Raw genomic sequence first — 13,718 nt, 5'->3', positions numbered from 1 at the left:
TGGTAGCAGTGGAGATGGTGAGAAATAACTGAATCTGACTATACTTTAAAAGTATAATCAACAAAATTTGCCAATGGATTGGATGTGGCATGTGCAAGAGAAAGGATTTAGGGATGACTTCAAGAATTTGGCCTAAGGAAACAAATATAATTGCCATTCTCTGGAAAGATGCAGTAAAGCAGGTTTTGAGGGTGGAAGATCAGGAGTTCAACTGTTTGGGGAATGATACATTTGAGATTTCTCTTAGACACCCAGTGGATATTAAAGAGGGTGTGAATCTAGAGATTGTAAAGGTATATTGAGGCCAAGGAAAATAGGATCCAGAATGATCAACACTGAGTCATTTTAAACTAAGTCACTAGGGCTCCATTTTTAAGCCAAGTAGAAAGATCAATTTACTTATTACATAAAACTAGGTTTGGTGGAAGGGAGTTAAGATGGTAGAGAAGTAGGGAAACTGTGACTTTCTTCGTCCCCCAAACACAGCTCTTTTGAGGTCAGATTACTTGGAGCACCCAGGAAATCAATCTGCGGAGGGCCAGAAGGATCTCCACAGTTAGAGGGAGGCAGATTGGCAGGAATGAGGTGTGCAGATGTGAATTGGGGGAGATAAAATGGCATAGGCACAGAGGAGAGGGATCCCCTTCTGTGGAGACACAAAAGGGGGGGAGAGAGAGAGAGAGAGAGAGAGAGAGAGAGAGAGAGAGAGAGAGGAGCTGTGAAAATGCTGTTACTCAGCACAAGAGGAAAACCTCTCTGGACCATAGACTGGGGAACAAGAAATACAGAGAGTTCCAGTTTCTCTTTTGCAAACAGCCTCAGGAGCTGAAACTCGGAGGTTTCAGAAGTGCATGACTTTCTCCAGAACTGTGAAGCACTCTCCTGGGGAGGAGGGAGCTGGCCCAGGAGTATATACTGTGGTGTGACAATCTCAGGGGTGCCCTGGGAGAGAATAGTCCCCTTCCCAGAATACTTTGGGAAGAGAGCTTATTGCCTCCCCAAGGACAAAAGACCCTGCAGGTACAGCCAAAGGCCTTTTTATCAGCAGGGCAGGGTGGCTCTACTCCAGAATGGGGGGAAAGGAGCTACACCAAGCTGGGTCCTTTAAGATTTTAGGTTTTGAATCCCAGCCCAGGGTGGAAGATGTGGGAGAACTGTAGAGCAGGGAAAACTGAGCACCCTTACTATTCTATGAGAGCTGCCTGAACAGCGTGGGTTGAGATACCTGGTCTGGGGAGGAGACAGTGGAGTGTTACCATTTTTCTCCCCAACACCAACACTGTGGGACTTCAGAGAGCAGCAGAGTGGCCCCCAGTGGAGGCGGGACCCACTTACACCAAACCCCACCCCTCCGTACCTGGCAACTGCTTATTTACTGGGAGCCAAGACTGATCCAATGCAGCTGGCCTCTCCTCCAGACCAGCACAGCCACCAGTCCCAGGCATCAGCAGACAACTGTTTTTTTTTTTTTCTTTGCTTTTCTATTTCTTTTTACCTTCTCCTTTTTTTTTTTTTTTTTTTTCTTTTGGAATCAGTTTCATAGTTTCTGATGTGTTTTTGGTCAAATGTTATTATATGTATATATTTTAATTTTTTATCAGACATTTTTACTCTATTCTTTTTCCACCTTCTCTCTTTCATCTTTAATTTCCTGTTTCTTTCTCTGAATTTAGCCTTATACTTTTTTGATTCTTTGTTTGGATTTCTTTTCTCCCCTTCCATTTTTCTCTTTTTATAGGATCAAGTTTACCCCTCCCTTTTCCTTTTTTCCCCCCAAGGTTATTTCGACAAACAATTCAAAGCACATATGGTTGAAGGTGCAAACACTCCCCCGCTACAAGCAAGGAGGACCTCTGCAGAGGACTGACCAATGGGATAGAGCAGCCAAACCACAACAGCAGAGTGCACATAACATACACCAAAAACACTTCCTGGAGTGCCAGGCAGTGGACAGTGTATGACACCTTTTTCATATAGAAGTATTCTTAGGTGCAGAACACATAACAAGCTTTTAAAACACACAAAAGACAGAAAATAAGCCAAAATAACAAGACAGAGGAATTCTCCTCAAAAAAAAGGTCAAGAAGAAATCACAGAGAATTGCTCAAAACAGGTATAAACATATCTGAACAAGACTTTAGAACAACAGTCATTAGACTAACAGCAGCTTGAAAAGAGCATAGAAGACATGAGAGAAACCCTTGCTGCAGAGATCAGAGACCTAAGAACTAGTCAGGACAAATCAAAAAATGCCATAACTGAGATACAAAATAAACTAGATACAGTGACAGCTAGGGTGGAAGATGCAGAGGAGAGAATAGGTGAAATAGAAGATAAAATTATGGAAAATAATGAAGCTAAAAAAAGAGGGAAAGGAAATTACTAGATCACGAGGGAAGAATTAGAGAACTAAGTGATTCCATGAAATGAAACAATATCCATACCATAAGAGTCCCAGAAGAAGAAGAGTGAGAAAAAGGAGCAGAAGGTTTATTTGAACAAAGTATAGCTGAGAACTTCCCTAATCTGGAGAAGGACACAGGCATCTAAATCCAAGAGGCACAGAGAACTACGTTCAAAATCAACAGAAACAGGTCAACACCATGACATACAAAGATAAATAAATAAAAAAGGTTTATAATTGCAAAATACAGAGATAAAGAGGGAATTCTGAAAGTAGCTAGGAACAACAGGTCCTTAACCTACAAGGGTAGACACATAAGGTTAGTAGCAGACCTGTCCACTGACACCTGGCAGGTCAGAAGGAAGTGGCAAGAAATATTCAGTGTGCTGAATAGGAACAATACAGAGCCAAGAATCCTTTGTTCAGCAAGGCAGTCGTTCAGGATAGGAGAGATAATGACTTTCCAAGACAAACAAAAACTAAAGGAGTCTGACCACTAAACCAGCCCTGCAAGAAACTGTAAGGGGAACTCTCTGAGTGGAAAGCAGCAAAGACTACAAAGGACCAGAGAACATCACCAGAAACACAAAGTCTTCAGATAACACAATGGCACTAAATTCATACCTTTCAATAATCACTCTGAATATAAATGGACTCGATGCTCCAATCAAAAGACATAGGGTATCAGAATGGACAAAAAGCAAGATATATATCTATATATCTATACCTATATATGCATATATATCAGCATATATATGTATATATGTGTGTGTGTATGTATGTGTGTATATATATATATATACACACTGCCTACAAGGGACTCATTTTTTTTTAACGTTTATTTATTTTTGAGACAGAGAGAGACAGAGCATGAACGGGGGAGGGTCAGAGAGAGGGAGGCACAGAATCTGAAACAGGCTCCAGGCTCTGAGCTGTCAGCACAGAGCCTGACGCGGGGCTTGAACTCACGGACTGCGAGATCATGACCCGAGCCAAAGTCGGCTGCTTAACCGACTGAGCCACCCAGGCGCCCCTACAAGAGACTCATTTTAGACTTAAGGACACCTGCAGATTAAAAGTGAGGGGATGGAGAACCATCTATCATCCTAATGGACGTGGAAAGAAAGCCAGAGAGGTCGTACTTATATCAGACAAACTAGGTTTCAAAACAAAGACTGAAAAGAGATGAAGAAAGGCATTATATTATACTTGAAGGGGTCTATCCATCAAGAAGACCTAACAATTGCAAACATTTATGTCCCCAGCTTGAAGCACCCAAATACATACATCAGTTAAGCATAAACATAAGCAAACTTATTGATAATAATACCACTAGTGTAGGAGACTTTAATACTCCACCTACAACAGTGGACAGATCATCTAAGCAGAAAATCAACAAGGAAACAATGGCTCTGATGACACACTGGATCAGATGGACTTAACAGATATATTCAGAACATTCCATCCTAAAGCAGCAAAATACACATTCTTCTCGGGTGCGCATGGAATATTCTCCAGAATAGATCATATTTTGGGTCACAAAACAGCCCTCAAAAGATACAGAAAGATTGAGATCATACCATGTGTATTTTCAGATCACAATGCTATGAAACTTGAAATCAACCACAAGAAAAAATTTGGAAAGCACCCAGATACATGGAGGTTAAAGAACACATCCCACTTAAGAATAAATGGGTTAACCGAGAAATTAAAGAAGAAATTAAAAGATACATGGAAGCAAATGAAAATGTAAACATGACCGACCAAACCCTTTGGGATGCAGCAAAGGCAGTCCTAAGAGGAAAGTACATTGCATTTCAGGCCTGTCTCAAGAAGCAAGAAAGGTCCCAAATACACAACCTAACCTTACACTTGAAGGAGCTAGAAAAGCAGCAGCAAATAAAGCCCAAAGCCAGCCGAAGAAGGGAAAGAAGATTAGAGGAGAAATAAATGATACGGAATCCAAACAACAACAACCACCCCCCCCTGCAGAACTGATCAATGAAACTAAGAACTGGTTTTTGAAAGAATAAACAAAATTGATAACTCCCTAGCCAGACTTCTCAAAAAGAAGAGAGAGAGGACCCAAATAGATAAAGTCACAAATGAAAGAGGAATGATCGCAACCAACACCACAGAAATACAATTATAAGAGAATACTATGAAAACTTATATGCCAACAAACTGGACAACCTGGAAGAAACGGGCAAATTCCTATACCCTCACACACTCCCAAAACCCAAATGGGAAAAAATAGGAAATTTGAACAGACCCTAACCAGCAAAGAAATTGAATGGGTTGTCAAAAATCTCCCAACAAATAAGAGTCCTGGGCCAGATGGCTTCTCAGGGGAAATTTACCAGACATTTAAAGCAGAGTTAATACCTATTCTTCTCAAACTGTTCCAAAAAATAGAAATGGAAGGAAAGTTTCCAAACTCATTTTATGAAGCCAGCATTACCTTGATTCCACAACCAGACAAAGACCGCACTAAAAAGGAGAATTACAGGCCAATACCCCTGAGGAAGCTGGATGCAAAAATTCTCACCAAGATACTAGCACTTCAAAGTCACAGTATATTAAAAGAATTATTCACCATGATTAAATGGGATTGATGCCTGGAATGCAGGATTCCTTCAGTATTCACAAATCAATCGATGTGATACACCTCATTAACAGAAGAAAGGATAAGAACCATATGATCCTTTCAACAGATGCAGAAAAAGCATTTGACAAAATACAGCATCCTTTCTTGATAAAAACCCTCAAGAAAGTCAGGATAGAAGGAACATACTTTAACATCATAAAAGCCATATATGAATGTCCCACAGGTAATATCATCCTCAATGGGGAAAAACTGAGAGCTTTTCCCCTAAGATCAGGAACATGACAGGATGTCCACTGTCACCACTGTTGTTCAATATAGTGTTGGAAGTCCTAACCTCAGCAATCAGATAACAAAACAAAATAAAAGGCATCCAAATTGCAAACAGAAGTCAAACTTTCACTCTTCGCAGATGACATGATACTCTACATGGAAAGCCCAAAAGACTCCACCAAAAAGCTGCTGGAGCTGATACATGAATTCAGCAAAGTCACAGGATAAAATCAATGTACAGAAATCAGTTACATTTCTATACACTAATAATCAAGCAGCAGAAAGAGATATCAAGGAATTGATCCCATTTACAATTACAGCAAAAACCATAACATAACTAGGAATAAACCTAACCAAAGATGTAAAAGGTCTGTATGCTGAGAACTACAGAACGTTTATGAAAGAAATTGAAGAATACACAAAGAAATGGAAAACTATTCCATGCTCATGGATTGGAAAAACAGATATTGTTATAAAATGTTGATACTGCCCAAAGCAATCTACACATTCAACGTAATCCCTATTAATATACCACCAGCATTCTTCACAGAGCTAGAACAAACAATCCTAAAATTTGTATGGAACCACAAAAGACCCTGAATAGTCAAAGTAATATTGAAAAAGAAAACCAAAGCTGGAACCACTTTCTCAAAACCACTTTCTCACACCATACAGAACATTAAGTTCAAAATGGATGAAAGACCTAAATGTGAGACAGGAAACCATCAAAATCCTGCCTGAGAAAATAGGCAGCAAACTCTTTCATATATGCCACAGCAACTTCGTATTAAACATGTCACTAGAGACAAGAGAAATAAAAGCAAAAATGAACTATTGTACCTCATCAAGATAAAAAGCTTCTACACAGCAAAGGAAACAATCAACAAAACTAAAAGGCAACAGATGGACTGGGAGATGATATATAACATATTAGATAAAGGGTTAGTATCCAAAATCTATAAAGAACTTACCAAACTCAACACCCAAAAAAACAAAATGGGAAGTGAAAATGGGCAGAAGACATGAATAGACACTTTCCCAGAGAAGACACCAGAGAGAAAACAGACACATAACAAGATGCTTAATATCACTCATCATCAGGGAAATACAAATAAAAACTACAATTAGATACCACCTCACCACCTGTCAGAATGGCTAACATTAACAACTCAGAAAACAACCAATGTTGGCAGGGATGTGGAGAAAGGGGAACCCTTTTGCTCTGTTGGTGGGAATGAAAACTGGTACAGCCACTCTGGAGAACAGTATGGAGTTTCCTCAAAAAATTAAAAATAGAACTACCCTATGACCCAGCAATTGCACTACTAGGAATTTATCCAAAGGATGCAAAAAAATGCTGATTCAAAGGGGCATATGCACCCCAATGTTTATAGCAACACTATCAACAATAGCCCAATTATGTAAAGAGCCCAAATGTCCATCAACTGATGAATGGATAAAGAAGATGTGGTTTACATTATAACAACGGGACAACAGGTTGGGTCATAGGTGTGTGATTGCAAACTGGCAGAGATAAAATGGGCAGCGTAGGAACAGAGGGGAGGGATCCCCTTCTGTGGAGAGACAAAAGGAAGAGAAAGAGAGGCTGTGGAAGTGCAGGATTGTATTTGGACAAGAAAAAAATCAGGTAACTGGGATCGGAAAAAAATAGAGAAAGAACCAATTTCTAACTATGGGGCTTTCTCCGCCCTGTTCGAGTGCCTGGGGAGGAGGGGAGTCAGCCCCAGGCTCAGTATCTAGCTCCCAGGTGCAGTTGGAGAGAGCAACCTCTCCCTTGAGTGCTGTGAGAAGAAGGAAAATAGCCACTCCAAGGACAAAAGACCCTGCATCCCACCCCCACCCCCTGCCACCCAGAGGCCCTTTGTGACAGTACCCCAGAGTGACAGTACACCAGAACTAGGGCACGTGGAGTGGGATCCTTTAAGTCATTGGGGTTCGAATCCCAGCCAAGCACCAGGGAGGCACGGGAGCCAGTGGAGCAAGACATAGTGGCCAGCTGGCATCCTCTTGGCACTGTGAGGAGCCAGAGGCCCTTAGTAGCTGGGCAGAGCAGCTCTTCCCCAGAACTAGGGCACATGGAGTGGGATCCTTTAAGACATTGGGGTTTGAATCCCAGCTGAACACCTGGGAGGCACAGGAGACTGCGGAGCAGAACAGAATCAGCCTACTCACGCCCTCGAGGCACTGTGAGGATAGCCTGAATAGAGTGGTTTGGGACACCCAGTCTGAGGAGGAGAGACTGGGGTGTTGACATTTTTCTCCCATCACCAACAAGGTGGGGTTTCAGGGAACAGACATTGGGCCCACAGTGGAGGTGGTACCCACCTACACCAAACCATGCCCCTCCATGCCTGGTAACTGCGTATCTACTAGAGCAAGATGGACACTGATGAAACCAGACAGCCCCTCCTTCAGACCAGCGCAGACAGCAGTTACCAAGGCACTGGTAGACATTGGTACAGTAGTTTTGCATTCTCTGATTTGATTCTTGGTCAATTCTTATTGTGTGTGTGTGTGTGTGTGTGTGTGTGTGTGTGTGTATATGCGTGTGTATGTGTGTGTATATATATTTCTTCCTCTTATTTCTTCCCTTCTCTTGTCTGGTTATTCCAGTTGTTGGTTTGTTTAAGCAGACGTTTTCAATCCATTCTTTTTACACCTCTTCTGTATCTCTTTCTTCTTTATTTTCCTCTCTCTTTCTTGGGACCAAGCCGTATAGTTTCTGTTTCTCTGCCTGGTCAATTTTTTTCTTTTCCTTTTCCCTGCCCCTGTCATTCCTCTCTTTGTATATGATAAGGCCTCTTCCACCATCCTCATCCTTTTCTTGAACTTTTTCCAGGGATACTTCAACAAAAAAATGAAAGCAAACCTGGTAGAAGGTCCAAACCACCACTACTAGGGAGATAAAGCAACCAGAGTCTCAACAACAAGAGCATGAAACACACTCCAAAAACACCTCCTGAAGGGCCAGGCCTTGGACAGTGTAGGATCCCTTTTTGATATAGTAATGCTCGCAGGTGTAGGCCTCATAACAAGCTATTAAAACACATAAGAGACAGAAAACTAGCCACTATGAAAAATGGAAGAATTCTCCTCAAAAGAGATTCCAGGAAGAGATGACAGGTAGAGAATTGCTCAAAACAGATATACACAATATAACTAAGCAAGCATTTAGAATAACAGTCATAAGATTAATTGCTGGGCTTGAAAAAAAGCATAGAAGATAGCAGAGAATCTATTGCTGCAGAGATCAAGGAACTAAGAAATAGTCATGAAGAATTAAGAAATGTTGTAACTGAGGTGCAAAATAAACTAGATGCAGTCACAGCAAGGATGGAGGATGCAGTGGGGAGATTAAGTGAAATAGAAGATAAAATTATGGAAAATGATGAAGCCAAGAAAAAGACAGATAAGAAAAGAATTAGAGAACTAAGTGATTCAATGAAACATAATAATATCCATATCACAGGAGTTCCAGAAAAGAAGAGAGAGAAAGGGACAGAGGGTTTACTTGAACAAATTATAGCTGAGAACGTCCCTAATCTGGGGAAGGAAATGGACATCCAAATACAGGAGGCACAGAGAACTCCCTTCAGATTTAATCAGAATAGATCTTCTCCATGGCATATCACAGTGAAACTGGCAAAATACAAAGATAAAGTGAGAATTCTGAAAGCAGTTGGGGACAAATGGGCCTTAACCTACAAAGGTAGACACATAAGGGTAGTAGCAGACCTATCCATTGAAACTTGGCAGGCCACTGTTTCCGATTCTGTGTCTCCCTCTCTCTCTGCCCCTCCCCCGTTCATGCTCTGTCTCTCTCTGTCCCAAAAATAAATAAAAACGTTGAAAAAAAAATTAAAAAAAAAAAAAAAAGAAACTTGGCAGGCCAGAAGGGAGTGGCAGGAAATATTCAATGTGCTGAATAGGAAAAATATGCAGCTAAGAATCCTTTAGCCAGCAAGTCTGTCATTTAGAATAGGAGAGATAAAAGCTTTCCCAGACAAACAAAAACTGAAGGAATTCATGACCACTAAACCAGCCCTGCAAGAGATCCTAAGGGGGACTCTGTGAGTGGAATGCTGTAAAGACTACAAAGGAACAGAGACATCACCATAAGCATGAAACCTATAGATAACACAATCACACTAAGTCCATATCTTTCAATAATAACTCTGAATGTAAATGAACTAAATGCTCTAATAAAAAGACATAGGGTATCAGAATAGATTTAAAAAACAAGATCCATCTATATTCTGTCCATAAGGACCCATTTTAGACCTGAGGACACCTTCAGATTGGAAGTGAGGGGATGGAGAACCATCTATCATGCTACTGGAAGTCAGAAGAAAGCTGAAGTAGCCATACTTCTATCAAACTAGATTTAAACTAAAGGTTGTAACAAGAGATGAAGAAAGGCATAATATAATTATGAGGTCTATCCATCAAGACCTAACAATTGTAAATGTTTATGCTCCAAATTTGAAAGTTCCCAAATATATAAATCAATTGAGCAATCTTATTGATAGGAATACTGTAATTATAGGGGAATTTAATACTCCACTTATAGCAATGGACAGATCATCTAGGCAAAAAAACCCAATAAAGATACAATGGCCTTGAATGATACACTGGACCAGATGGACTTGACAGGTATATTCAGAACTTTTCATCCAAAAGCAGCAGAATATAAATTCTTCTCAAGTGCACATGGAACATTCTCCAAGATACATCACATACTGGGTCACAAAACAGCCCTCAACAAATATAAAAGAATTGAGATAATACCATGTATATTTTCAGATCACAACACTATGAAACTTGAAATCAAACACAAGAAAAAATTCGGAAAGCCTCCAAATGCATGGAGGTTAAAGGACATCCTACTAAAGACTGAATGGGTTGGGGTGCCTGGGTGGCTTGGTTGAGCGCCCAACTTTGGCTCAGGTCATGATCTTGCTGTCCATGGGTTTGAGCCCCGCATCAGGTTCTGTGCTGACAGCTCAGAGCCTGGAGCCTGTTTCAGATTCTGTGTCTCCCTCTCTCTCTGCCCCTCCCTCACTCATGCTCTCTCTCTCTCTCTCTCTCTCTCTCTCTCAAAAATAAACATTAAAAAAAAATTTTAAAACAGAATGAATGGGTTAATCAGGCAATTGAAGAAGAAATTAAAAAATATATGGAAGCAAATGAAAATGAAAACATGACAGTTCAAACTTTTTGGGATACAGCAAAAGCAGTCCTAAGAGGAAAATACATTGCAATCCAGGCCTATCTCCAGAAACAAGAAAAATCCAAAATACAAAAATCTAACAGCACACCTAAAGGATCTAGAAGCAGAACAGCAAAGAAACCATGAAGCTAGCAGAATAAGATAAATAATAAAGATCAGAGCAGAAATAAACAATAGAGAATCCAAAAAAACAGTAGAACAGATCGATGAATCTAAGAGCTGCGTTTTTTGAAAAATTAACAAAATTGATAAACCCCTAGCCAGACTTCTCAAAAAGAAAAGAGGACCCAAATAGATAAAGTCACAAATGAAAAAGGACAGATCACAACCAACATCACAGAAAAACAAATAATTATCAGAGAATACTATGAAACATTATATGCCAACAAACTGGACAACCTGGAGGAAATGGACAAATTCCTAGATACCCACACACTACCAAAACTCAAACAGGAAGAAATAGAAAATTTGAACAGACCCACAGCCAGCAAAGAAATTGAATCAGTCATCAAAAATCTTGCAACAAATAAGAGTCCTAGGCCAGATGATTTCCTGGGGGAATTTTGCCAGACATTTAAAGCTGAGTTAATACCTATCCTTCTCAAGCTGTTCCAAAAAATAGAAATGGAAGGAGAGTTCCCAGATTCATTCTATGAAGCCAGCATTACCTTGATTCCCAAACCAGACAGAGACCCCACTAAAAAGGAGAACTACAGGCCAATATTCCTGATGAACACTGATGCAAAAATTCTCAACAAGATACTAGCAAATCGAATTCAACAATATATCAAAGGAATTATTCACCACGATCAAGTGGGATTCATTCCTGGGCTACAGGGATGGTTCAATATTCACAAATCAATGTTATACATCACATTAATAGAAGAAAGGATAAGAACCATATGATACTGTCAATAGATATGGAAAAAGCATTTGACAAAATACAGCATCCTTTCTTAATTAAAAAAACCTCAAGAAAGTCAGCATAGAAGGAACATACCTCAAAATCATAAAAGCCATATATTAAAAGCCCACAGCTAATATCCTCAATGGGAAAAAACTGAGAGCTTTCCCCCAGAGATCAGGAACACAGCAGGGATGCCCACTCTCACCACTGTTTAACATAGTGTTGGGAGTCCTAACCTCAGCAGACACCAAAATGAAATAAAAGGCATCCAAACTGGCAGAGAAGAAGTCAAACTTTCACTTTTCACAGATGACATGATACTCTACATTTAAAGTCTCCACCAAAAAGCTGCGAGAACTGATACATGAATTCAGCAAAGTCGCAGGATACAAAATCAATGTACAGAAATCAGTCGCATTTCTATACAGCAATAATGAAGCAACAGAAAGAGAAATCAAGAAATCAATCCCATTTACAATTGCAACAAGAACAATAAAATACCTGGGAATAAACCTATCCAAAGATGTGAAATATCTGTATGCTGAAAACTATACAAAACCTATGAAGGAAACTGAAGAAGACACAAAGAAATGGAAAAACATATGATGCTCATGGATTGGAAAAAAAATATTGTTAAAATGTCAATACTACCCAAAGCAATCTACACACTGAATGCAATCACTATCAAAATTCCACCAGCATTCTTCTCAAAGCTAGAACAAATAATCCTAAATTTTGTATGGAACCACAAAAGACCTTGAATAGCCAAAATTATGTTGAAAAAGAAAACCAAAGCAGGAGGCATCACAATCCTGGACTTTAGACTCTACTACAAAGCTGGAATCAAGACAGTATGGTACTGGCACAAAAATAGACACTCAGATCAATGGAATAGAACAGAGAACCTGGAATTGGACCCACAAATGTATGGCCAACTAATCTTTGACAAAGCAGGAAAGAGTATGCAATGGAAAAAAGACAGTCTCTTTAGCAAATGGTGCTGGGACAATTGGACAGCAACATGCAGAAGAATGAAACTGGACCACTTTCTTATACCATACGTAAAAAATAAACTCTCAGAATGGATGAAAGACCTAAGTGTGAGATAGGAAACCATTAAAACCCTAGAAGAGAAAACAGGCAACAACTTCTTTGACGTCAGCCACAGCAATTTCTTACTTGACACTTCTCCAAAGGCAAGGGAAATAAAAGCAAACATGAACTATTGGGACCTCATGAAGATAAAAAGCTTCTGCACAGCAAAGGAAACAATCAACAAAACTAAAAGGCAACTGATGGAATGGGAGATGATATTTACAAATGACATATCAGATAAAGGTTTAGTATCCAAAATCTGTAAAGAACTTACCAAACTCAATACCCAAAAAACAAATAATCCGGGGCGCCTGGGTGGCACAGTCGGTTAAGCGTCCGACTTCAGCCAGGTCACGATCTCACGGTCCGTGAGTTCGAGCCCCACGTCGGGCTCTGGGCTGATGGCTCAGAGCCTAGAGCCTGTTTCCGATTCTGTGTCTCCCTCTCTCTCTGCCCCTCCCCCGTTCATGCTCTGTCTCTCTGTGTCCCAAAAATAAATAAACGTTGAAAAAAAAAAAAATTTAAAAAAAAAAAAAAAACAAAAAAACCCAAATAATCCAGTGAAGAAATGTGCAGAAGACATGAACAGACACTTTCCCAAAGAAGACATCCAGGTGGCCAACAGACACATGAAAAGATACTCAACATCACTCATCATCAGGGAAATACAAATCAAAACCACACTGAGATATCACCTCACACCAGTCTGAGTGGCTAAAATTAACAACTCGGAAAACAACAGATGTTGATGAGGATGTGCAGAAACGGGAACCCTCTTTCACTGTTGGTGGGTGGAGCTGCTCTGGAACACAGTGTGGAATTTCCTAAAAAAAATTAAAAATACAACTACCCTATGACCCAGCAATAGCACTACTAGGAATTTATCCAAAGAATACAGGAGTGCTGATTCATAGGGGCACATGTACCCCGATGTTTATAGCAGCACTTTCAACAACAGCCAAATTATGAAAAGAGCCCAGATGTTCATCAACTGATGAATGGATAAAGAAGATGTGGTTTATATATACAATGGAATACTACTTGGCAATGAGAAATAATGAAATCCTGCCATTTGGAACAGCGTGAATGGAACTGGACGGTATTATACTAAATGAAATAAGTCAGAGAAAGATATCACATGTTTTCACTCATATGTGGAACTTGAGAAAGTTAATGGAAGACC

The 13,718-nt window shown here is 40.0% G+C and overlaps 1 protein-coding gene across 2 annotated transcripts in view; it reads right to left on the bottom strand.

Annotated features, from left to right (window-relative positions):
* Window positions 1-13,718, bottom strand: part of GDPD4 (glycerophosphodiester phosphodiesterase domain containing 4) — a 173,262-nt gene that overhangs the window by 877 nt on the left and 158,667 nt on the right. The gene's annotated exons all lie outside the window — the stretch shown is intronic.

This window comes from Leopardus geoffroyi, chromosome D1, assembly GCF_018350155.1.
Source record: "Leopardus geoffroyi isolate Oge1 chromosome D1, O.geoffroyi_Oge1_pat1.0, whole genome shotgun sequence".
In the NCBI taxonomy this organism is placed as follows: Eukaryota; Metazoa; Chordata; class Mammalia; order Carnivora; family Felidae; genus Leopardus; species Leopardus geoffroyi.
This window is presented reverse-complemented; position numbering and strand designations above follow the sequence as displayed.